The following is a 24,800-nucleotide window of genomic DNA, read 5'->3' on the forward strand; positions in this document are numbered from 1 at the left end:
TATATGAACTCCATACAAGTGTAAAGAACAATAACATCCTATGTAAAAGAATCTTTTGGTTCCTGTTTCAGTTCAGATGATAGGCTAGCTTTTCCCAGAGGAGGAAATTTCATTTGTTTATTTTTATACTTGCAGTGGTACTTTGTGAGCAAACAGGTCAAGGTTTACTGAACACAGCTTTCCACTTTACCTTTAAATACTGTTTTACATGCTTGTGCTCAGGGCCTTCTAACTGTCACCAACCACGTTAAGAAAAATTTCAAGCTGGTAGTAGCTGAATGCTGTATACTTTTTGGTTTCATATCAAGCCCCTAGAGAATTGAGTGTGATACTGGATGATATCAACACTAAAACCTGGCTCAAACCTCAGCAAAACTGCAAAATAGGTGAAATTTGCATTAGTGGCTAAGCATATGCTCTTACAAATGAAGGTTACCAGTCATCCTCTCCTCCTTAAAGCCCTTAGATGTCTATGTGACTCCTTGAAGTGGGTAGCCATCTACTCCCCTCAGGGAAAGATTTTAATTTTAAAATTCTCTCTCTGAGTTCTCTCATCTCTGTTTATTCTTTTAGAGACTACTCCATACTTTCAAACCCTACTGATATTATCATTTACAATGTATGTTTACTAATGTATTAATACAGGGGAGAACAAACTGGGGCTATGGGCCAAATCCAACTTGCTTGTTTTTGTAAATAAAGTTTTAGTGGAATGCACCCACTCTCATTTGTTTAGTACTGTCTATGGTTGCTTTTGCAGAGTTGAAGATTTGAAACTGAGACCACATAGCTCCAAAGTCTAAAATATTGACTATCTGGCCCTTTACATAAAAAATTTCCTGACACATGTTTTAATCTATCATTTGTATTTGGACATAAGAATAATTGAAGTGGTAATTGATTTGAATGGGTCCTACTGCATAGCAAAGGTGGCTTCTATATTCTACCTCACTTTCGTTTTACAAGGGCCTTGTAGAAACAACACATTAAGCAAAAGTTGTGATAATAATGTTGAGATAGAGCTTATGAAATGGAGAATGCTGAAAGCAAAGGCAGCCAGTATTTCAGCAAGATACCTTACATATATCATGCTATACTTATGACTGAGATTGAGAAATATTGGTCAGATTGCAGTAAGATCAGGTGTATTTCATAAATGTTATTTTCTAAGTATCATGTGAGTCCAGACAATGATCATTTAGCAGAGTACTTTATTTCTTTTTTTTTCATTTTTAATGACATGTAGTGCTTTCTAATTTTATAGGAAATATACATTCATTGCAGACAACTAGAAATACATAAAAGCATAAAGTATAAAAACAATTATCCATTATCCCCACCCTCCAGAGATAGTTGTCATTAGCATTTTTATGCATTTCCTCCAAGGGTCTACATAGTTTTTTAATTGAAGTATAATTGACCATGGTATGTCTAGTAACCATATGTCACCACACAAAGATACTACAATATAATTGACTATATCCCCCATGCTGTACATTTCATCTCCAGACTCTTTTTTTTTTTTTTTTTGGTAGTTTGTACCGCTTAATCTCCCACACCTATTTCACTCATCCCCCAGCCCCCAACCTTCTTTCCTCTGATGACCACCTGTTTGTTCTTCTTTGACTCTGAGTCTGGTCTGTTTTGTTGTGTTCACTCATTTGTTTTGTTTTTTAGATTCAACCTGTAAGTGAAATCATAGGGTATTTGTTTTTCTCTGACTTTTTTCACTTAGGATAATAGCCTCTAAGTCCATCCATGTTGTTGCAAATGGCAAGATTCCATTCTTTTTTATGGCTAATTAATTTTCTATTGTATATATACCACTTTTTCTTTTAACCATTTATCTATTGATGAATACTTAGGTTATTTCTATACTTTGGCTATTGTGCATAATGCTTCAGTGAACATGAGAGCGCATGTAGTTTTTTGAATTAGTGTTTTTGTTTTCTTTGGGTACATACCCAGAAAAGGAATTTCTGGATCATATGGTAGTTCTACTTCTAATTTTTTGAGGAACCTCCATATGGCTTTTCTATAGTGACCACACCAATTTACATTCCCACCAACAGAGCATGAGGGTTCCCTTTTCTCCACATCCTCACCAACATTTGTTATTTGTTGTCTTTGATAATAGCCATTCTGACAGATGTGAGGAGTTATCTCATTGTGGTTTTGATTTGCATTTCCCTGATGCTTAGTGATACTGATTTCATGCGTCTGTTGGCCATCTGTATGTCTCCTTTGGGAAAATGTCTATTCAGCTCCTTTGACCTTTTTTGATTGGGTTGTTTGTTTTCTGATGTTGAGCTTTATGAGTTCTTTGTCTATTTTGGATGTTGACCTCTTATCAGATATATCATTTGTAAATATCTTCTCCCATTCAGTAGGCTGCCATTTCATCTTGTTGATAGTTTCCTTCACTGTGCAAAAGCTTTTTAGCTTGATATGGTCCCATTTGTTTATTTTTGCTTTTGTTTCCCTTGCCTAATGAAACTCATCCAAATATATATATACATACACACACACACACACACACACACACACAGCTAAGGTCAATGTCAAAGAGCATACTGCCTATGTTTTCTTCTTAGAGTTTTATTTTTTCAGATCTTACACTTAATTCTTTAATCCATTTTAATTTTATTTTTGTATATGGTGTGAGAAAGTATAAGGTAGTGTACTCAGAATTCCATCTTATTAATTTTATGAAAGGCTTAACAACAGTAAGGACTTTGTTGCATGCTGATCAAAGCTGCAGGTGAAAATTTTGATAACAGATAATATGTTGACTGAAAAAATTGTAATTTTAACAGACTGCAACAAGGGGTTAACTATACCCAGATGTCACCAAATAGGAATTTAATGAAAACTTCTAACTGTAGTACACAAAACCATTTGCACAGCTATAAAATATGGGTTTCATGGCTTAGTAGTCTGGGTAGGAAATGCATTAGGTTTTAGCTGACAATAAACTCAATATGATTATCCTTTGTATAATTGCCAAGAAAAAGAAATTGTATTATTATGCATTAATCAGAAAATATGACTAGAAGAAGGGTGAATATCTGGATACAATATCCAGATAATGTGTTGTGTTAGGTTGAATGTTGAACTTTCATAAATTGGAGAATGTCTCAAGGAAACCAACCAGAATGGTGAGGAACTTGAAACTGTCACAAAAATAAAAGCAATAAGAAACGGACTCTTTGGAATCCCCGCCATGGTGCAGTGAGTTAACAATTCAACTGCAGAAGCGCTGGTCGATGCAGAGGCACAGGTTCAGTCCTTGCCCAGCACAGTGGGTTAAAGGATCTAGTGTTGCTGCAGCTACAGCATGGGTTGCAGCTGCAGCTTGGATTCAATCTGTGGCCCAAAAACTTCTATATCTCGTGTATGACTAGAAAGAAAAGAAAGGGAGGGAGGGAGGAAATAAGGAAGGAAGGGAGGGAGGAAGAGACTATTTAATCAGGTGTCTTCAAATGTTTGGAGGGATGACCTGAAGTTTTAACCTTGCCTGTAGCACTTGTCTTTGGTTCAAGATTAAATAAACAAACAAACAAATGAATAAAGAAACAAACAAACCATTAGAGCTGACTCAAAAGAGAATTAGCTGAATTAGGTGTACATTCATTATCAACTAGATAATAAAAGCAAGACAATGAACAATCAATCAGGGGTTACGAGTCAAACTAAGTTTTCCTAAGATTCCTTCCCTAGCAAATTCTAAGTTTCATAATTCTTTAGATTTCAGATGCTATGTTGTTGATGAGGTTTAAAGGCAATGCATCACATGAGCAACTTGCCATGACATTCCTGACTCCTTCAGAATCTGGCTCCCCCAGACTGGGTACTCTTATCATTTCTTACCTAGAAAAACAACAATTTCATGTTGTTAAATCTAATATAAATTTTCTGCTAGCATGCTTTAAATATTCCAACATCTAGGAATATAGTTCCATTTCTCTAACAAGAGATAATTCTGGAGGACATTCTCTCTACAGATCTGTGCATCTAAAGACTACCCTTCTTTTAGAGTTCAATTATTCCACTCATCCATGAAGCCTTCTTTAGTGATTCCAACAATCTGATTGTATCTGTTTCTGCACATCTTTAGGATTTTTTTCACCTAAGACAAATGATACAGGTTTATATGGTTATTTGCCTTTTCCTATATAAGCCCTGGTTTTTATGAGTGTCATAACCCAGTTTACACCTTCCCACACATTAGGGACTCAGCATATAGCTACTGATGATAAGACCAAAAAGTCCAGAAGTGACAAACCACAATGCTTCTGAATAGAACTGATTCTGAATGAAAAAATATAATGAGATAATTCCTCACAGATTCTCTGACCCATGACTCACTATGAAATGTGATTATTATACAGTTCTCATACTTTGCAGTTACCAGAGACAAAGCTGAGCATTTGTAGGTACATGCATATTAGGAAGGCTTTTGGCAGTGCTGTTACTGGAGTTGTTTGTGCAGAATTATGAATTAAGCAGTTCTGCCAAGGCAGATCTAATATTCTTTTCTGCACAATGAAGTAAATCTTCAATTTCTACATTCACTTCCTTTTTCATCCCTTTCTCTCTCTGAAATTTGTTTTGCAAAAACATTTTAATGCATTTATCTTCTTCCCTCAGCTTGTGAAATTACTCATCCCTGGGATGTGTAATTGAGAGGTGTCCTATTACACCCGTGGGATTACAAGCCTTTATGAATCACTCTGACATGAGAAAAATGTTTGTATAAGAAGCACTAGATTTATATGAAAAGAGTACAAAGACTTTTTAATAACCCTGGCTCTCAGTTTGGGCAGGTCTACAAGGTAGAATCTTTATACATGCAGCCTGAAAATTACATATCGCTGGCAACATTTAATGTGAAAATACCCTCATGCAGGCAAGTGCTTTTTAACTGAGAATTTACAGTGTACATTTTCATTGGCTTCTGCTTCTCAGAAACCTAAGACTTTGACACTTTGGGAGGGAATGTCTTTAAACCTCAGATCAGTGCATGGCAGACCTTTAAAACTGGAATTACAATTTCTGCAAGCAAAGGGACATATTGCGTGGGAAAGAAATAATTTCCTTTAAAGAAAAGCTACTAAGATACGTTGCCTGAGATGAATACGAAATGCTTTGCACATCTTTCAGAATACCACAGCAACTTTTTAAAACTTGGTTGGTTAACTATATCCTACTTGAAATCAGATTGTTTTTTGTTTGTTTGTTTCATTAGCCAGAAGTTCAGTAGTTCTAAATTCATCATGGTTGAGATACTCTGCTTGCGTGAGTGTGTATGTGTCTCTGTGTGTGCTCTTTATAATTTAATTTACATACACTACAATTAATTTTAGGCTCTCAAGAAAAAATTTTGAGAACATTGGTGCCTCCTTGTTAGTCAGGAACCACTGGAATTTCACTAAATGATTTTTAGTCTGGTGAGGCCCTTTTTTAAATGAAATGCATAATACTGGTGACTTGGAGGTTTGAGCCTAAGAAAAGTGTGGTTTGTGGTTAAAAACCCTAAGACTTCTAGTTCTCTAAAAGGTCCTCCTCGGGACTCCTTTTCTCTCCACTTTCCTCTTGAAATGTTCTAATAGATTTACTTTTCAGAAGCTGCTTTCATGAAAATATCTGAAGCTCTTTCACGGAAATGGAAATGTATCATTGAATGTAATACAGAATATCTGAGCTACAACGGGGACTTGAATCCCATTGAATCCAACTCCTTTATAAGTCTGGAGAAATGAGGCATAGTCCAAAGAAGTATGAAACCAAATTATTGAAAAGCTAGACTCATGAAAGTTATATCCAGCCCTTCTCACCACTGCCCTTTTAAGTCTATTCTATCGAATATCTCTTCCCTGTTCTGCAATGAAATCTAAGGCTGAAAGTATTGTTTTTCCAGCTACTATTAGGTAATAATGAATAGTGTGAATGAATAGTCTCATTTTTCAGCCATTATAAAGCTTAATATTTGTATTAGGTTGGACTACCATAATAAAATGCCATAGACTGGGTGTCTTACACAATGGAAATATATTTCTCACAGCTCTGGAGGCTGGGAAGCCTAGGATCAGGGTGCCAGGCAATTTAGTTCCTGGGTGGGGCTCTCCTCCTGGCTTGATGTGGCTATATATGGCAAATAGAAAGAAAGAGAGAGCCATCACTCTCTCAGTCTCTCTTCTGATAAAATCACCAATCCTCTTGAATTAGGCCCCACACTTATGGCCTCTTTGAACCCTAATTACCTTCTAAAAGCCCTGTTTTCAACTAAGTAACATTGTCGCATTGGAGGTTAGTCCTCCAATGGGTGAATCTGTGGCAGTGGGAGGGAGCATAATACAGTTAATAGCAATTCCAAAGCTTTGCTCTCTTGTCTAAGTCATAATAAGGTGTGAGAAGGGATCAGCTTTGCTCAGGTTTGTGTTATTATTCTTCTGGCTTTTGCATTCCTCTCCCAACTCAAAGTTGCTCTTCTTATGGAGTACGGAGGAGAGGAGGTTGGAGAAAAAAAGAAGGGCAAGTGGTATTATGTAGTTCTCTCTTAGCTGTCCATGACCATGGGTAGATCTTTAAAATTTAGTCATTTTCAGGGTGTCTTTGGGGGTTCTTTGAAGATACCTGCCATTATCAGAGATCCTGCTAAAGACTGCATGTGGCATGATATCTCCTCCAGTTGACTGTGTATGACACCTTCTCAGTTCCTGCTTCCAAATGTCCCATACAGACTCTTCCTGCTCTATCACTTGCCCTTCTATTGATGTTATTCCTGTTTTCTTTCCAGATAACTCAAATCCAACGTTCTCTGTGGATCCTCAAAATATCTACCTATTCTGAAAGAAAGAAATAATAATCCTGTTCCAAGCACTTAACATATTTCTTTCTTCTTTCTTTCTTTCTTTTTTTTTTTTTTTTTTTTTTTTGCTTTTTAGGACCGCACCTGCAGCATATGGAAGTTCCCAGACTAGGGGTTGAATCGAAGCTGCTGCTGCCGGCCTACACCACAGCCACAGCAACACGGGATCCGAGCCATGTCTGTGACATACACCATAGCTCACAGCAACACCAGATCCCCAACCCACTGAGCCAGGCCAGGGATTGAACCCGCATCCTCATGGATCCTAGTCGGATTCATTAACCGCTGAGCCATGAAGGGAACTCCCAACATATTTCAGTGTATCTTATTCTCACCACACTTCTTTGAGTTATTTTTACAGAACCATAGAAAAATTAGTTACACAAACACTCAGTTAATAAGTGGTAGAGGTAAGATTTGAACTGAAGCAGAAGGGCTTGGGAATCTACTGGCTTAACCACTCCACCACACTGAGGGAGCAACCAGGGGAGTTTCCTTCCCTCTAAGTCTGTCTCCTCACTGTCATCTAAGGCAGCTCTAGTCTCACTTTCCTTTCTAGGCTTAAGTCGGGAAACCCAACCCAAGGAGCAGGTACTGGACTCTGCAAGGCTTCCCTGGGAGCCTGCCTCATAACATTTGTGTGAAAAGTATAACTTGCTCTCCTCCATGAGGAGAAGGAGAAAACTAGGATCCTAATGTCTGTGAAGAAGTTCTCCTTGATGAACTCTTACAGGGTCCATATGGTTTTGCTGGGCCAAAGATTAGGGAATTAATCTGGGGAAACCTCATTTGTAAATCCTATTCAGATGGTCTGGAACCTCCCAATAGACTATTAAGGTCCTTTGGCCTCAGTTGAAACTGCCAAGAGAGGAAACGTTCCTGTTTTAACATTCTGTTTAGCAAAGTGCTCAATATTACAAAACAGCTATTGCAAAGCCAGAAATTTTTCACCTGGCTAGAAAAAAAAAAGCAAGGTATTAAATCCTTTTTATTATAAAACAAAGGTTTTTCAGGGATCAAACCTAATGCATAAAATGGCAATGTATGTGGGTATATTCCTGCAGGGCATGTGTGTGGGTGTTTAATGTCTGCTATCCATTCTCCTTTCTAATAGCAGCAACCTGATTTTCTTCTAAGGAACTACACTGCCCATACCTTTGGCTATGTGATTCAGGCAGGGTTTTCCCAGTTTCCTTAGTTCTAGGGATGGGTATATGAACTCAGTCCAGCCAATCCTCAAATTCTCTTTCTCTGGCATCATTAACTGGCTGAGGGATGTACAAGTGGCATAATTTAGTACAGTGAGAGCTTCCTTAGACTTATTCTGGAACTTTTGGAAAATAAAGTGCTTTATTTATTCTGGGCTTGAACAGGTTGAATCTAATTGGTATTCAACTTTGCCACCAATAGAGATGACCTACTTAAGTATGAAGTCAAAACATAGGAAAACAGTCCAAAAGAGAATTATGTCGGCATAATCGGAAACACTGGATCCAATCATGTCAGATGCCAAAGACCCAAAAGTTTCATTATACTGATTAATAAATTCACTCATCAATCAACTTGCAACTAACAGATCATAATCAAGTATTGTTTTCAACATTAGTGAAAGATAAACAGTTTGCATAGGAGCTATCATTCAATGTTGATTGATCTTCCTAATACTCCAAAATCATATTTCCTATGTCATTTGTTTCCCTGTGCCTATGCCCCAGACACCATCAATGTCTCTTCTACAGCCTTTTGGTAATCACATTTGTGCAGAACCATTGGCTACCATCTTAAGGACCTGTGAATCTTTGCTTGAGGGTTTCAGGCTATGGATGTTTTTTCTGCTCATTTGCTGATAGGTCAGGATTTCTGGGCAGTTTGTGTCTCCTGGGGACAGTCCTCAGCTAATGAGTTGTCAGAAGTTGGTAGATAAATATCCTAGTTCCCTCACAACTTATTTGAGATGATATACATCCTACCAGAAATCCCTAGCAAGATTGAGCCACTATTCTCACAGAGGTATCTGGCTCAATAAGAAATGGCTACTCGCTTCCATCCTTATCCTAACTCACCATTTTCCACTTCCTTATTAGTTTCTGGAGATCACTTCCCAGATAAACTTGCATTCAGGGTCTGTTTGGGAGAAATACAATCTAAGACACTTTGTCTTGGCTCTATGTCCTCCAACACATATACATGTGTAGGAGTGATTATTCATACTGTCACCATACACAGACAAATATCACCACCTCTGGGCTTTCCAAGACAGAGGAGTGAAACAGATAGTTGTCTTTAGAGAAAGGAATCACAGACTTACCTTGAATCTCTCAAGTCAGAGACTCTTCCCTCCTTCCTAAAGGAAGAAAAGTTGGGCAAAAAGAGATTTTTCCATAAAATTTATCATGCATTCTGGGACAATTTTGAAAGTAAAATAATCATTCCCAGAAACTAGTGTAAAGTGAGACTATCATTTGCAACCTGGGATATATAGTTATCCAGGTAAGATCCAAGGTAAAAAACAAAGAAGCAGACCTCTCCATAAATGCAAATGTTTTATAAGTTTCCCCAAATACCTCTGCTAATCAGGACTTTAATGTTTCCAACATTACCTGCCCACCCTTGCCGAGTCTTATGTTCTAGAATTACCTTTCCATTTACCAACATGCTTCCCATACTGCCATCTACTTTCTATTTCCTCAAACAAGATTTATGTTCCCTAAGACTATAACCACGTTACCTGCCCTCCAGGAACATTTTCATTTTAAAAGATAATGTTTGCTCAACTACAGAATGTATTAATTTTTTTTTAATTAACAGATAACGTGGCAAGTAAAAAATTTTTAAATAATAAGGAACTGATATTTGGGGACAAAGAAACATATATACCCCGCTAAAAGAGAAAATTGAGCTTATAGCTTTAGAGTTCCAGTATAGAGATTTTCAGGGGAGTCTCAAAATATTTCCCTGCCCTGTTATGTGAGGGGTGTCCCCTGGAGTTTCACAGGGACAAGGCCCTGCCCTCGGTCCTTGCCTCCAGGACTCAGAGGGCAAGCATGGATAGATGTGCTAGACTTTGGCTACCCATCCCTCCCCAAACATTATTATGTCCTCATATGGTCAGGTTTCAGAGTCATGGAGTACCTACCTTTCTTTTCCAGGGTGCCACTGCCCGAGAATTTTTCATAAGTTACATGCGGTAATTCTATTGCCATAATCTCCCACGGTTGTTGCTCTTTTTTTCCATTTTATTGAGCTAAGAAAATAGAAGCACATATCCATGTATGCACATACACCTGATCTCTATGCCCTTTAGACATAGGTTCGAAAAAACAAAAAAAACAAACAAACAAAAAAAAGGACAGTTAACTTTGACTTTCAGTCCTGCACGACCACTTCGGTATCATTTTGAAAATTCCTAATGTGTTCTTTTGCATCTCTGAAAAAAATAACCTTTGCCCTAAATACCCAACATATGTCTGGGGGGAAATTATACATTCTTAGCAGGAGAAATTCGAAGAGAAAAAACATGCTAATTGTTTCAATTAGGAATTTAGTTTGGCTGGCTGCTAGTAACAGAGAACTGACTCTAGTGAGTTTGGGCGTTTTATATTTTCATTAAAGGAAATCCAGAAGAGGACCTTCTAAGATAGGTATGGTGGCTCCATGAATTCATCACGATCCCAGGCTCTTGTTTCTTTGCTCCACCATATTGAATATATGGCTTAAATTTTCAATGTGGTGGTATCACCATCACATTGATATTCCAGGGAGAAGTAAAATATGGGGCCCTTTTGAGGATTGGGATTCCTCTAAGAAGAAGAAGGTGATATTATAAGTGGTTGTCTAAACCAGTCTCTCTTTAACCTTTGTCTAATATGACTTGTTTCATTGTGGGCTGTTGCTGACATTCATAGGTCTCCCATAGCCAGTCCCCGATGTCCTATTTAGATGTCTTACTGGCTCCCAGGACAAACATTATGGCTGTTGAACTCCTGATGCATTTTTTGGCTAGAGTGAGGCATCCTAAATCTCTGCTTTCCGGATTCTGCTTCCTCTCATCTCCTACTGAATATAGAACAATGCACCATCCCTCCATCCTAAATATAGCCTCCTACTTGGCAACCCACCAAACACCTGTGCTCTCAACTCACTGTCCACGATACATGGGAAATAAAAGAGGTTCTCAAGTGACCTTAGAAATCCTGTGTGTCTGATCATGGCACTCTGGCCTCCTAAGTGAACCAGACTGCCCCCAAGGTGATGTGAATATCCCACACATCAGTCTCCTCCTTGGTACAGAGCTATCTAGAAGGGGTGAAGGGCAAGAATCCACTGCCCTTGGTATTACTGTTATTTGCCAAATATACTGCCTTTCTCTGGGTCAAAGCTAGGAAAGGAAAGCCAGGATATAGCATCTTACCTCTTGGAAGCTTTAATATATTTTCCACTTCTGCATTTCTAAATATGTGAACTCATAAACTTGGCACTAATAGACCTAAAGTATCCATCTGCTGAAGGAAGATTAGAATTTATTACAAAAGGAAACCATTTATTACATTGAGAATAAGAGGAAGAAGTAGATATTCTGCTTATGATATGCAAATCAGATAATGCAGTAAGAAAATTGCCTTGTAAGCCAGGACATTGTCTTGAAAAATGACCTCCTAAACTTTTTTCCTCTGTTTTTTTCACACTTATACATTTCAATAACCAAGCCCAAAAATGCAGAGTTTTCACTCAGTGTGGACAAAATTCTCTCTTCTTTATTAAGATTTGACAGGAAATCAGAGTCATAGAAGAGTGTAGGGCAGAGGGAAAAGCATTCAGGAGATGGAGGAAAGAGGAGTGGAAAGATAACAAAAGAGGAGAAAGAAGAGATATTGATTGGTTAGAGAGCAAGACTACCAGACATGTTCCCAAGATTTTTTTCATGTTTTGAGCTTTGATCATCTATATCAACCCATGAACTTGCTTGCAGAGGGGGGCCCTAAGATTAAGAAATTCTCATCACCTCTGGTTTCTAAATGGAATAAAAAGGACTTGGACATGATTGAGAATCTGGTACAGAGTTTGGCAGTTGGGATGGCTTGGACAGAGACAGATGGATTTATAGAAAAAGCTGCAGAACAGACCACCAGATGGAGCCCAAGTGAGCATCACAACTTGACCTCAGAGGGGTCTATAGTAACATCAGGGACGGAGGTGAGGCAGGACCTTCCATTTCTTTATGCCGTGCTCTAGACCTGTACCAAGCTCTCAGACCAGAGTGTGCACCATCCCACCTCAGGCACATAGCAGTACAGATTACTAAGTAAATAAGCAGCAACAGTGTAGAAAGAAGACATTGCTCCAGACATGGGGATGGGAGCATGACAGGAATAGAAGCAGAGGTAGCTGTGTCCAAGGATAGAAATTCTTTGCTGTGTCATTCCTCACTCCGGATCCTTAGTCACCATTTCAGAATAAAAGCAAAGGAGAGAGGTCACTCAAACTGGGCCTTTCTTTTTTCCAGAAAAAAAAAAAAGAGTATTAATTACCTAAAGGAATTTTATACATTACCTAATTGGGTTAATTTTTAAATTGGATTAGGTGTTTAGCAGTTTCCCCAGTTTCTGATGGAGAGGGGTTATCTTTGCCCATCTGAGTTACAGCAAAATTTAAGCTTTTGAATCCCATTGCATTAGGGTTCTTTCAAATATATTAGACTCAAAATCCCATTCAATCACTTGCTCCTCCATTTCAACATTCTGGAAAAAGAAATAGAACAGGACATTTGCTACAATAAGTCTAGCTTGTTCTGATTTTTAGGAATAACCAATTTCTGCCTCTTTATCCTCTTGAGCTTCTTGATGAGCTGAACCAAGCCATGAAGAAATCTTCTCAGTTACGTGTAAACATTTCCCTGAGGCCCACCAGTCTAAGCCCTTTTTGCTTCTTTTTATCCTGATAGACTTCTCGACCCTTACTCTATTGATATCCCTAAGTAGTGGGCTGTATAAGCCTTTATAAGACATAATCCAATCCCCATGTTAGAGGAAAGAAAAGAGAGATATTCACATGGATCTAATTATATCCCCTTTATTCCTCCTATAATTTTCAATTCTCTTGGCCCCCAAATCCTTATAAGTGAGTGAGGGCATGATTCTGTGCCAAATAGTAGTGGCTCCACTTCCTTCCTCCTCCTTCCACTTTTTCTTTAAGACATAACAAAGAGCCCTCTCTGAAGATTTTGGTTGTTAAAGGTTGTTAGACCTCTACTCACTACCTACGAATATTTGCAGGGGAATTGCATAAAAGTTGAGTTCTGCATGCGATTTTACTCCACAGTCATGAAAGACTTTCCATGAAGCAAACTTTGTGCACACTTTTTTCCATGCTTCTCAACTGGGGTTTGTGTTTTTGCATATGTGGGAGTGGGCCAGCAAGTGTGAGAAATCACCAACTCACATTTTCCCAAAGAAGCAACTATACCTGAAGACTTGAATAAAAATCATTATTAAATTCATATGAATTTATGCTGAAGCAAGACTTTTTTTTTTTTTTTTTTTTTTTTTTGCTTCTAAGGGCCACACTTGAGGCATATGGAAGTTCCCAGATGAGAGACCGAATCAGAGCTGTTGCTGCTGGCCACAGCCACAGCGATAGCAACACCAAATCCAAGCTGTGTCTGTGATACACCACAGCTCACTGCAGTGCCAGATCCTTTATCTGCTGAGCAAGGCCAGGGATCAAACCCACATCCTCATGGATATTAGTCAGGTTCATTACCGATGAGCCAATACAGGAACTCCTGAAGCAGAACTTTTACTTTAAATTTCATATTTGAAGTGGGCAACTTCAAGGTCAAGACCCAAACTACTCCACACTCACTCCCCCACCCCCTCCCATGGTCCTCCATTCCTCAGAGACACATGTTGTGTCCATCCATTGCCAAACATCCTCATTTCATAGAGATTAGACGCTTAGGATTTCTTTGAATAGTCCCAAACTCAAGACTGATCATAGTTATGGATAGAGTTGCTTTAGGGAAATTTTCAGCTACTATAGTCCAGCAGTGATGTTAAGTCAGGATTTGGGACAGCATATTATTATAGTATACATTCAAGATAATCTGACATGTGGGTTCTTGATACTCAATCTCAGGGTAGAATTCTTGAATATTTAGATGTAAATTATCCATATTCAATGAGCTAAGCAATACCAATTCAGTTTCGAAAGAAAGAAGATTAGAAATTGTACTCCTGGAGTTCCCATTGCGGCTCAACAGGTTAAGAACCCAACTAGTATCCATGAGGATGTAGATTTGATCCCTGGCCTGGCTCAGTGGGTTAAGGATCCTACATTGCCATGAGCTGCAATGTAGGTTATAGATGTGGCTCAGGCTCAGATCAGATCTGGCTTTGCTGTGGCTGTGGCATAGGCCGGCAGCTGCAGTTCCAATTCAACCCCTTGCCTAGGAACTTCCATATGCCACAGGTGTGGCCCTAAAAAGAAAAAAGAAAGAAATTGTACTCATATAAATTATGTTTTTATCTGTGCCTGTGTGTGTGTGTGTGTGTGTGTGTGTCCATTTTCTACCCCAGAGTGGAGTTTGTTCTGCAAGCTACTGGCTTGTTTGAAAAGCTTTTGGAAACATGAGTGCAGTTCCAGTCATAACATTTAGACCTTCATTTCAATCCCATAATAGTTAGCTTAAGTAATGTCTAAATATTTCTTTAAGCCACAATATCCTATTTTCAGCAAGGGACTCTAAATCATAATACAGTATATTTGCTTCTTTCCGACTTGGAATAAGTCCCTGTGTGGAATGGTTGTGAGCTCCTTTGAGATTTGTCAACTGCACCAAGGTATAAAGTAAGACTGGCAAAAGGAAATATGCTTAAATCCCTGCTGTGATGGAATAATTTAGAATAAGAAATGTTATCCGTATACTCCGCATCTGATCCTGTTCTGTCTTCATATCCGCTCCACATTGAGCAGAAGCACCTCTGTGCCCATTAAAAGGACAAAAGCCATCTTTATAACTACAATGATGTGTAATTAAGGAGCAGTTATTTCAGTTATCAACATACAGTAACCCAACTGGCCATAGTTAAAAAAAATGTATAAATTCCAAAGACATTCAAAACATCTGGCTTTGGATGCTTCTCCCTTCCCATAATTGATGTGTTAGCTGTTCATGAGTGAAAGTATATACAGCACATCTTAGTGACATCTGTTTCAAGTTAGGGTTAATTGATTTCCATTTGGGTGGGTCTCTCTTTTTTTTCCCAAAAAATATATTAGAAGATACAGATCAAGGAAAAAAAGGATGTTTGCAAATAATATTTTTAACTTCTTTGCATGTATTAAAAGAGAAATTAAAATTAATAAGAAACTTTCCAGAATTTTTTTTATTATACTGTTAACCAATTGCGATTATTGTCTCAAATCATAACTGAGACTTATTGAGTGATTAGTATGTTCTAGTCACTCCATTAAGTAATTTACACTCATTATCTTTATTAATCACAACAACAACAACCCTATAGGGTCAGCCTTTTCATAAACATGATTTTTGAATGTGAAAATAACTTACCTAAGGGCACAACTCTAGCCAAAAGAATAGCCAAGACTCTCACATAAGTGCTTAATACCAAAACTTTCATTGTACAAATGTACTAAAGGATTATAAAATGCCATAGTGACCAAGTTGTCATGTGGCATTGATAGCGGTATGTGCAGGGTCTTGTACAAAGTACTCACAGAATTAAGGAAATCTGCCATAACTGGCCATTGCACAGTCCAAGGGACATCTCACAACATTGAAAAATTATTGTGACTGAATTTTTACTCCAATAGTGTATGTGACTTTTCACATGTCTCTAAATCCTTCTGAACCTGGGTGTCCTAAGGTAAGCTGGTAATACCTGGCTGATATATCTGGTAGTATTGTTTCAAAGGTCCAAGGAGTTAATATGCACTGAAATGTTTTGCATACTCTAAAGAATAATTTTGCAAAGTGTTAAGACAAAATTTTGCTTTCCAGAAATGGTAACAGATGTTCTGAGTGGAAATGGTTCCCAGGCAAATTAGTTTGGGAAATTCCACATACTGCTGCAAATATCCCCCATGTAGAGGACATGTATTACCTTATGTAGAATCTCTGCCATTCTTTTTTGGTAATGGGACCTAAGCTGTTGGGGTATTGCTTCCTCTTCCCACTCCATACGGCGCTAATAGAGCTGCCACTCACCCAGGGATGACACCAGGGCACACGACCTTCTGCTCTTGAAACATTTAAGTCTTTGCAAGAATTGTGGCATAGCAAGATCTGAGGATATGAACCCAGTGCTGCTGGTGGCCATGCCCTGTCTCTTGGTAGAATCAACCTGCAGTGCAGACAACACCATCTAACTCCTTTTTAAGGTCTTTGATTTGGAATCCTGTTTAATATACTGTTCATAGTGATTCACTATGAGAAATGACAGAAAATACTAGCAGATTTCAATGAAGCATGGTTTGAAAAATCAAGCATATGAAGTGGATTTTTCTGTTTTTATTACTTTAAGTCATAGTCACCAAAGAGCCACAAAAAATGCCACTTGTATACCAATAAATTGTGCTACTAAATAAGAGAATTACAGGCCTGAAATTACTTCCAGTGATGTTGAATAAAGAAGTTGACAAGGTACTGTAGAATATTCCTTTTAATTTTGATATTCTGAGGATTTTTTTCCTCAAAATTCACTCCAGCCAAGAGTTCTTTTGTTGATTCTCATGGCAGTATTCTTAGCAGATCATTGCTATGTGACTACCAACTGAGTTTTCTGTATAATCAGGGCCTAATAAAGTGGTCAGAATTGTGTCAAGTCCCCTAAAAACCTATGTCTTGTTGATTAATTTTTCACCCATCACATCATGATGATTTTGTTTCCTCCATATTATAATGGATCAAAATATTTTATATTTGCTTTATAATAATTATTAGGCAAAAAGAGAGAGAGAGGAAATTTTCAATCTGTAAATGATGCTCTAAAGGCAAGACCATAGCAGCTTAACTCTGTGACTCTATAATCTTAAATGTCAAAATACTTTCAAAAACATAGTTATTTGAAATTATGGATTATTAGCCTAAGCCTAACTTGGTCTTCACCTAGTATCCTAAGTATCAAATTATAGAGCTTAATTGGCTGAGTCTGCACATTCAATAAAAAATCCTGAATTAAATGGCATCTTCTGAGATAAAATCATAGCCCCACTCTCAGTTGAAGCCATAAGTCTCCAGAAACAGTGGCATGTCCATTAGCATACTTTCAATGAGTAGCAGAGGATGCTACTTAAAGTGGCTTAAAACATGAGACGATTTATTAACTCACAAAAATTTTACAACTGACCCAGTATCTGTCCATCTTTTTTTTTTCCCCCTAATTCCTTATCTTTGCCCTTAGGCTTATCTCATTCAAATAACTGCAGGTTGGCTGCAATAGCTGCAAATATGGTATCCTCACCCAAAAAAAGACTACAAAAGGCCATATATTTTCCTTGTGTCTCTTATTAATAAAAATATCAATTTTCCTAGTTGCTTCCAGCAGGACTTCCCTTGGCTCAAATTGCATCATATGACCATTTCCATTTCTATTACTAGAAAAATGAATAGTTGTCTTAAACTCAGCAATAGTTATCTCTCTATGGTGGAGAGAATGGCCTCTTGATATTTCAAAAAAAATCATGCTTCTGCATGAGCATGAAAGGGTTGAGGAGAGGGACAGCCATGTTTATCACAAGTCCTTTGAAAATAAAATTTTCTAATAGGCCACTTAAAAAAAGAAAAGAATAATTAGGAAGAAAATGTAAATTTAAAATAATCTGAGGAAAATTAAAAGAAAGTAGATATTAATTTTTAAATTGACAAAAAATAAATAATAGCTCATTTTATGTTGTGATCAGAAATTATGTTGAGGGAAACTAGTGGAAAGAACTAAAAATAAAAAAATAAATAAAAAGGAAAAACTTACTTAAAAAAAAAACCTTTCTATAGCTAACTAAATTAGAGGAAAGAGATCTAGATAAATTCTTACAATTTTGTTAACGTTCTTTTATCCTGCCCTATGAAATGGGTCTCCAGTTGGCATCTAGACAATATGCTTAGTTAGATTCACAGATTAAAGTTTTCTACTATAATTAATTTGACTATAAGTAGATTTTTAAAATATGTGTGTATATATACTCTTTTTACGAACTGATACTGATTCTGTAGGACAGAGGCAGAGTCCAATCTAGACTGCTTTTGTTTATTAAAAAAACACATTCTTTTTTTTTTTTTTTTTGATCTTTTGTCTTTTCAGGGCCGTACCCACAGTATATGGAGGCTCCCAGGCTAGGGGTCTAATCAGAGCTGTTGCTGCTGGCCTACACCACAGCACAGCAATGCGGGATCCAAGCCACGTCTGTGACTTATGCCACAGCTCACAGCAACACCAGATCCTTAACCCACTGAGTGAGGCCAGGGATTGAACCCGAAACCTTACGGTTCCCAATCAGATTTGTTTCTGCTGCACCACGGCAGAACTCCAAAGAAAAAACATACTTTACATGATGTCTTTTATATACACCTGTGAAATATTTATCTCTCTGTAAATGAATGTGTTGGCACTCTGCCCCACAGAATTTAACAAATTTGAAATGTAAGTGTAGAAATGAATCCTTCCTAATCCCTTTCATTAAATCATATGTTTCTGTCATCTGACAGGGGCTCTAATGATAGCGGCTCTAATGATATGTCCCATCCTCATTCTAAAGCCTGTATATGGGGGCAGAAGTTAAAAATGAGTGCCTCCTTCCAGACGTTAGAGCACAAGCCATGCACTTCAGAGAGTACCTCACCCCAAGGATGAGGATGTGGTTTACTGTGAGCAGAGACATCAAAGCAGGCCCTGTGCTGTTTGCTGTCTTCTGAAACACTGCCTCCCTCTGCCACTTGAGCTAGATAGTCTTGCCTTCGGGACAGAAAACACTCTGCTTTCCAGAGCTCCCTTTACCATTTCACATGGGCACATTCTTATGTGTCCTTACAACTGCTGGACCTGGTATAAATTTCCTATTGCTTCAGACTATCTTTCCAAGGCTTGATGGTCATCTCTGTGTCAGGACTAAGGAGATATAGATATCTATGGTATAATTTAAAAGATGGATGATCCACGTGCTCTTTCATTATTCATTTAATAAGTATTTATTACCTGCCAGGAACCATGGATAAAGACACCAAGAATATCCCTATACTGAAAAAGTGGTGCCCATACTCAAGGTTTCAGCTAGAGAGAAAGAGAATGGTAAAAATTATAAGTTTAGGGAGATTAAGTGCCAGGAAAGACATACAATGTATAGGTAGGCTACCAAGGAGGAATTCTTCCTGAGGGATTCAGAAAAAAATGCAGAGGGATGATACTTTGCTCATAAGTAATATAGATTCACTATATTACACAATTACAAAACATATGCACTCTCTCAGCAAGTGAATAACTCTATGTCCATAAATAATCACCAAGTAGACCTAATACTTTTTTACCCAGTCCCGCTCAGTTGCATAGGTTTAAATTTCATCTTCTCTCAAAACAATATTTGTAGTTACTAATTTTACAATACGTTCTTAGCTCCTCTGAAATGATAAAATATGGCAATTGTTAATATTTCAACTGTCATTTGTTTAACAGAGAGAAACAAGAACCTAAGCTTGAGCTCAGAACGTGCATGTGATTGCCCCCTGGGATCCTTAAAAGCGTTACATGAAATAAACTTGCAATCTGTACGCTGTGTCAAGAGGCAATGAATTGAAAGGTATGTTGTTTAAGTCCAATTTCCTCTGCAGGATCTTTTTTGACTCAGTGTGGCAGGTAACTGTAAAAAGTCCTCATAAGCTTAGATAGTTTAAGTTGTCAACTGCATGAAAAAGGCCATAATCCATGGATCATTGACCAGACAGATAGTGAGAGGTGGTCTGTCATATCAGAGCTTAGTAATAATGTTGATTGTAGCATGGTGAACTGGAGGGTGAGCTAAAAATCCTTCTGTATTCTCAAAGGGGCTTCTCAACTGGAAAGAGCAATTCAGTCAATGACTCAATATTTATTCCAGGTTCTCACAAATACTTTCTAGCACTGTACGTGTCTGGACAAAGAACTAAACTAGTTCTTTCAGGCCCCCCAAATCACATGGCTTCAGCTCTGGAATGTCTAGTCGCATTCACTGCCAGTCACAAATAATGTGAAAAATGAAGGTCCTTGCTGCTTCTGCTTTTTCTGCAAACTTCCGTAAACTCATCAGCAGGAGCCTAAATGGCATGTGTTTTTCCACATCAGCGTCTTTCATTCGTGCTTGTGATAGGTGGGAGGGACAAACAATTCACATAATGCAAAGAGATGAATGATCTCACAAACTATGCCTGGAACTTTGACTTACTTATCTCCTAGAATAGGTTATTTTTTTAATTACTCAATGAATTTTATTACATTTATAGTTGTACAATGACCATCACAACCCATTTTATAGCATTTCCCTCCCAAACCTCAGTGCATCCCCCGACCCCCCAACCTGTCTCATTTGGAAACCATAAGTTTTTCAAAGTCTGTGAGTCAGTATCTGTTCTGCAAAGAAGTTCATTGTGTCCTTTTTTTAGATAGGTTCTAATAGTAATAACCATGAAAGAATATGTTGCAACTAATAGGGTCCTAGGAGGATTTAAATTGTGACCAAGTCAATATGGAGTTCAAGTTAGTATTTAAGGATTAGTACATTGGAGGATTAAGAACTTCTCTTAAAGGAGAATATTACCCATTTCCTAGCCACCCATCACATAACCAAGAGTCATATGATGTTCCTGGAATAAGGTTGACTCCAAAAGAAAAAAATACCCTGCAAAACTTCTCTAATTAGATCACTTTAATCCTTAAACCACTCATTCACCCAGAACATTTGTACTCATTCAAGATTGGCCAAATAATTTGGAGGGAGTGGGGCTAGGTAGAAAATGAAAATGTGAGGTCCCTTTTTCAAAAAGTATTGATAAATGGAGGGTGGTGATGCCAGAGAATTAAAACAACGGTTGGTCCTTCTCAGTTCCACACTCAGGAAGTTGGTCTTGTATTCACTACCCATGGGGCATTATGAACAATGTGGAGGACAAAAATAAAAATAAGAAATAATTCTTGCCTTCAAGGAGCTTAACAATCTAGTAGGGGAGATAAGACTTGTCCAAAATCCACACGCCAAGGATGAATAATTACATTAAAAATGTTCACTGCTCAGGTTAGAGGAAGGAATGGAAGAGCACATCTGCTTTTGCTCCAGGAAAAGAGTGTCCATTCCATGTAGGTGAAATTCCCTCTCATGTTAATCAATGGTCACGCTTGTCTTCTTCAGAAAGTTCTTCAATGCATATGAAAATGCGATTTCTCTTGACTGCATTGATTTCCACTTAATCTTTGCTTAGGAAATCCTGCCTATACTTTGGATCTCACAGTTTTTGTAGCTGAGAGATAGATCGCCAGATTTAAATTGGATCTCCCTGTTTTGCTCTCACAGCTCTACAGATCTTTCCTTCTAAGAGTTTTTCATAAATTTTTAGTTTTCTATTTAATTTGGTGATTATGTTTTTGTTTGGCCACACCCACAGCATATGGCAGTTCCTGGGCCAGGGATCGAACCCTCACCAGAGCAGTGACCCAGGCCACTGCAGTGACAACACCAGAACCTGCTGTGCTACAAGAGAACTCCAGTGATTTGGGTTTTATTTAATGTAAGCTCTATAAGTTCAGGGACCATTCTTCAGTTGTTTGCTGCCTTCTCTCCATTTCCTAGCTTAGGGCCAGGGACATGGCCCTAAGCTAGGAAATCACATGACTTAGCAGATAATTGTTAAGTAAATACCTATTAAATATAAATTCTGGCAGAAGTGAATATAGGGGATAAGAGGCTGAGAGGGAGACAATGTAAATAAAAAGGTTGAACAAAACTGCAAGTTACAATTGGAAATAATGAAGTGGGATTTGATTTATGGTAGGATATAGAAGGAATCAAAGTGCTTGAAGAGATGGTTGGGGTCACACTTTAAATATATTTGAGACCCTAACTGAGGAGTTTGTACGTAAGAGTAGATAATGAGGAATGGCTAAAAATTGTTGGAGTTTTTTGTAACCCACTCACTCTGTTTTAAAGCAGAATATAAAAAAATACAAAATAGAGTAGAATTTTAAACAAAAGTGTCCCTAAGGAAGTGAAGGGTTTTTTGGAACAGGTGATGATCTAAAGAGCAGATTTAAAGAAAGTTAAGGCATGAATTTTAATAGAGGAAAAGGACGTGGGGAGAATACACAGAAACAAATATGAAGGCAAGAAAAAAACACTTAACATTTTGTTGATAGAGTGATAGAATTTAGTCATTTAACCTATCCATCTTGGGAAACACTTTTTAAAACAACCAATCTTTTTTTAAAAATCCCTTGTTGAGTTAATAGAGAAACTATTAACTATAGTACATTTGCCTGAAATAAGGAAGTTAAGTTGAGAAACATGCATAAGTTTAGTCTACATTAACCACATACAAAGTTTCATTTTCAGTCATTTTAACTTACAGAACTGCAGAGAGACCGAATCTTCAATGCTGTTTCTTTTTTCAGAGTGATTCTTAAATGGATTGAGAAAAAAATTACCATCTACTAAAATTCATATTACTCAGAAGCATCTGAAGATGTTCTGAAATTTGAGTTAAAGTGAAAAAAAATATATACCAACTTCTACCCAAATTCAGAACATAACAAAAAATTACGAAAATAAAATGTGTCCATCCTTGAGAGAGAATTTTTATGTAAATTAGATTATGAAAGAGAAAACAAATGAACCATTTGTAAAACATGCAAAAACATTACTTTTTCAATCAGAATTTATCAAATATGTTTGTTAAAGGGCTCTCAAGAGGTGGTGTAAGGCAAAAGTGCAACCACTACCTCTAAAAAGAAAACAAAATGCTAGATTAAATTTGGAGAGAAATTATATCTCTGCACTGTTCCATGAAGAGGCTGGTCATTTCACATCTTGACATATTGCTGCTACTGAACATGGCATGTGAAGTTGGATGATAGCAAAAGAACTGTTGAAATTTAATGATTGCAACACAAGCTTTAAAACTTAAGGCTTCTATTACTGGGTTTATGACTCAGATGTCATTCCTAATAGAGTTATTTTTTTTCTTGCTATTCAGCTTTTAAACTCCTACTAGTTAATCTATGAAGATGAATCATAGCCAGCTTCAGTCCCTTCATCCATTTTGGGACTTTTTTCAAACTACCCAAATTATTAATCAAGACAATGAATATTAGCACTTATTCACTTATGATTACAGCAAGCATTATCTATCATGTACCAAGAACTCTGCCAAGTGCTGATGATACAAAGAATAATAAGATAATATACTCCAAAAATAATAATTTTCAGTGCTCAATCTCCTACTTTGTTAGTTGTCCAGAGGAATATTGAACATACATATTGTTGGTCTCACCGTATAACGTAATAGTGATAAAAAAATACTTTGTTTCTCACACCAAGAAGTTCATACATTCTATTCCTGAGGTTTCAATAAAGCAAAATATGCACCACCAATAATGTAAACAATATTCCTAGATATATTTTTATAGCTCTAGAAGGAAAAGATTGGCTTTGCTGCAAGTTAGTGAGAGATGAAGAAAAACATCTTTCTGCAGAGATTCTGTCTCTGTCATAGTAATTGCACTGAATTCACTTCTTTTGCATTTATTTTTTGTTACTTTATTTTATTTTAATTTATTATTACAGTGTTGTGTTAATTTCTGCTATATAGCAAAGGGACCATCAGGCATATATAAACATTCTTTTTCTCATACTATCTTCCATTGCGTTCTATCCCAAGAGATTGAATATAGTTCCCTGTGCTATGCGGTAGGACCTCATTGTTTATGCATTCTGAATTTTTGTTATTTACGTAAAAATTTGTTGCAAAATGTTCCTAAACCTCCCCCCCCACTTTCAGATAAAAACATTGAGGCACAGAAGGTATGTGGTCTGTTTGACCTTAGGAGAAGAATCCATTGCAAGGAATTTCATGGAGTTCCCTTTGTGGCTCAGCAGGTTAAGAACCTAACTAGTATCCAGGAGGATGTGGTTTCAATCCCTGGCCTCGCTCAGTGGGCTGGGGGATCCAGCATTGCCATGAGCTGTGGTGTGGGTGACAGACATGGCTCGGATCTGGCATTGCTGTGACTGTGGCATAGGCTGGCAGCTGCAGCTCTAGTTCAACCCCTAGCCTGGGAACTTCCATGTGCTGCGGGTGCCAGAGCCATAGCAACTCAGGATCCGAGCCATGTCTGCGACCTACACCACAGCTCAGGGCAACACCAGAGCCTTATCCCAATGAGCGAGGCCCGGGATCAAACCAGCAACCTCATGGTCCCTAGCCAGGTTCGTTAACCACTGCTCCACGATGGGAACTCCTCATATTTATTTCACATTGACAAGTTATGTGAAAATCTGAAAAAGCTCAGGCCCTACTTCGTGTTTATGTTTGATGTTACAAATAGATGGAGGAGACAAGCCTCTGCCCTGTACAGCAAAAAGTTGCTGACATCAAATATGTCCATACAATATAGACATGCCACTCAAGAGTCTTAAGCATTTACATTCTTCTTCAATCCTCTGTTACCTTAAGGACCTGGTTTGGGGGAGTTTCTGATTGTTTTGATTGTTTTGGTTATGTTTTTGCTTTTGTTTTGGTTTTGCTTTTAGTTTTCAATCTATAGAGTGAGTCACAGCTTCCTAAGTAAAGAGAAGATTAAATTGTTAATGTTTAAAAAGAACACTAAATTTAAGTACTCTGCTCACCTTCCTGGAAGTCTTAAGGGTGTGGTAAACAGGGAATGGATTAGGGGAAGGT

General features: G+C 37.7%; 1 long non-coding RNA gene across 1 annotated transcript; it reads right to left on the bottom strand.

Annotated features, from left to right (window-relative positions):
* On the bottom strand, window positions 2,630-23,300 carry LOC106505712. The gene is made up of 5 exons (XR_001300369.2): window positions 22,471-23,300; window positions 11,283-11,373; window positions 10,008-10,115; window positions 9,180-9,215; window positions 2,630-3,400 (listed from the first exon to the last, which is right to left on the bottom strand). It is a non-coding gene; the product is annotated as an uncharacterized LOC106505712 (long non-coding RNA).

The sequence above is a fragment of the Sus scrofa genome, chromosome 13 (assembly GCF_000003025.6).
Source record: "Sus scrofa isolate TJ Tabasco breed Duroc chromosome 13, Sscrofa11.1, whole genome shotgun sequence".
Taxonomy (NCBI): Eukaryota; Metazoa; Chordata; class Mammalia; order Artiodactyla; family Suidae; genus Sus; species Sus scrofa.